Genomic DNA, 2,741 nt, shown 5'->3' on the forward strand with positions numbered 1-2,741 from the left:
AACCTGTAAGGGGTACTTGGATCCCAGAAGATTCTGTATCTGGGCCCTTGAGCAGCTGCTGAGGCCCGCTCCCACCCTGTGGAGTGTACTTTCATTTTCAGTAAATCTCTGCTTTTGTTGCTTCATTATTTTCTTGCTTTGTTTGTGCATTTTGTCCAATTCTTCGTTCAAAACACTGAGAACCTGGACACCCTCCACCAGTAACACCTCCAACCATCTTAAAGCTGTTGGGTGGTCAGAGATGGCTACACAGGAAAAGGGACATTTCAGATGGACTTTAAATGAAGTGTAGGAATTCCTTGCATGGAGAAGGTGTGAGTTCAAGCAGGGGAAACCTAATATATAGAGGCACGGGATTGCAAAGGGGTGTGAGCATTTTTAAGGACTGTTTCTAAGTTCATTGTGTCTGGAGTATGCATCAAGAAAAAGAGTATCAGGAACTGAGGATAAAGAGGCATGTCAGGGTTAGGTTGGAAAGTGAGCTCTGGATCTAATTCCCTAGGCAACTGAGAACCAACAGATGAAAATTTCCCAGCGTCCAGACAGAAGACAATCTAATTTTGTCTGGAATGGGGCCTGGGAATCTGAGATATACGACCCTTCCTTCCTTCCTTCCTTCCTTCCTTCCTTCCTTCCTTCCTTCCTTCCTTCCTTCCTTCCTTCCTTCCTTCCTTCCTTCCTCTTTCTTCTCTTTCTTTCTTTCTCTCTTTTTCCTTCCTTCCTTCCTCTTCCTCTTTCTTTTTCTCTTTATCTTTTTTCTTTTTTTAGAGATGGAGTCCCACTGTGTTGACCAGGTCGGAGTGCAGTGGCTGTTCACAGGTGTGATCAAAGCTCACTATAGCCTCGAACTCCTGGGCTCAAGTGATTCTCCTGCTTCAGCCTCCTGAGTAGCTAAGACTACAGGGTTTTCTTTCTTGGTAGTAATCATTCTCTGTTGAGGTATAATTTATATGCAATAACATGCACTCATTGTAAGTGTACAATTCGATGACTTTTAATAAATGCCTGTACCATGTAAACCAGTACTACCTTAGACCTGGGTAGATGGGGCTTCTGCCTTGCATCTCAGGGGGACCCCGCTGCACTTTGCAGCACTTTTCTTAAAATTTCCAGTTTCCTGCCAATGTCTGAGACCAGAGCCTTGGTCTCAGCACACCATGCTACACTTGCCTTGACTTTGTTCACATAGGCTCAGCAGCTTAGCACCAGTGGTGTCATTAGGTTGGGCTTTCCTTAGCTCAGAATGGGTCCCACACAGACATAAGACTTGGTCTGTGTTTTTCCAGGCGTTCTTGCAGTCTCTAGCCATCCCCCATCCTGTGCTTGGGGCCCACCAGATGTCCCAAGGAACTCCAGGACTCTAACCTATGGGATCATCTATGGTACTTGTGGTTGAGACCCAGTTCCAGGAGAGCAGCATGGTAAGTGGATTGCTCCACTAACCAGGACAATGTATCCTTGACAGAAGTGCATGAAATTGGGCCAACCAGAATGGTATCAAGACACTAATTTTGGATGACTCAAATATTGTGTGTAGACAGGGGTTGCACAAAATATATTTTCCCAGATTCTGAGCACCTTAGGAGTGGCCCTGGGTGTAAAGTCACTGCTGTGATTGAGATTTATGTCATTTTCATCATGGCAAAAAAATGTCCTTGAAGACCTTTGCAATCTCATTCCCTTGAATACCTCCATCTTGCTTCCTATAACCATAGGTTAGTTTTACTTATTCTAGAATTTCAAATAAACAGAGCTATATGGCATCTAGCCTTTGTGTCTGGTTTCTCATTACATAATGCTTTTGAGGTTCTCCATGTTGTAACATGTATCAGTAGTTTATTCCTTTAATTGCTGAATATCCATTGTATTAATATGCCATTGTGTATGTTGTATGTCCATAAAAATTATGATGTATGTGATGTATGATTGTATTGGTATACCATTGATCCAATCTATGGATATATCACAATTTGTTATTCATTCAGCCATTGCTAGACTCCTGACCTGTTTCTAGTTTGGGGTTTTCATAAATAAAGCTGCTATGAATACTCTTGTATGAGGTTTGTTGCGGGCATATGTTTTTATTTCTCTTGAATAAATACCTACAAGTGGAATTACTGGGCCAAAACAGTAGCTTATGTTTAATTTTATGAGAAACTATCAATCTAATTTCCACAATGGATGTACCATTTTCTACTCCAACCAGCAATGTAATTTTCATTGCTTTGTAGAGTTTTCATTGATTTATATCCAGTTAGTATAGTTATTCTAAAAGAAATTTCACCATTCTAAGTGATTGTGTACTAGCATCTCATGGTGGTTTTAATTTCTATTTCACTGAAGACTAAATATCTTTTCATGTGTTTATTGGCCATTTAAATCTTTTGCCCATGTTTTTGGATACAATTAACAGATAATAAAGTGCACTCATTATAGGTATACAACTCAGTGAGTTTGACAAATATATACAATCATATAACTAATACTGCCTAGGTAGAAGTTTATTATTTTTATCGATATTTTTAAAGCACTGACATTTGGTTTCGTTGATCTCTATCTGTTTGCTAGTTCATTGATTTCTGTTCTTATCTTTGTTATTTCCTTTCTTCTACTTATTTTGGGCTTAATCTGTTCCCTTATTCTGGCTTTTTAAGCTTGAAGCTGTTAAGTTTAGCATGAAACTACCTCCTTATGTATTTTAAGTTTGGCCTAAAGGTTTCTCTGTGCATAGTGAACTGTAA

General features: G+C 39.8%; 1 long non-coding RNA gene across 1 annotated transcript in view; it reads left to right on the plus strand.

Annotated features, from left to right (window-relative positions):
- The first annotated feature begins 1,232 nt into the window (after window positions 1-1,232).
- Window positions 1,233-2,741, plus strand: part of LOC119468093 — a 39,714-nt gene continuing 38,205 nt past the window's right edge. The window contains exon 1 of the long non-coding RNA XR_005196712.1: window positions 1,233-1,421. This is a non-coding gene — a long non-coding RNA (uncharacterized LOC119468093). The remainder of the gene's footprint in view (window positions 1,422-2,741) is intronic.

Source organism: Cebus imitator, unplaced genomic scaffold (assembly GCF_001604975.1).
Source record: "Cebus imitator isolate Cc_AM_T3 unplaced genomic scaffold, Cebus_imitator-1.0 Scaffold376, whole genome shotgun sequence".
Taxonomy (NCBI): domain Eukaryota; kingdom Metazoa; phylum Chordata; class Mammalia; order Primates; family Cebidae; genus Cebus; species Cebus imitator.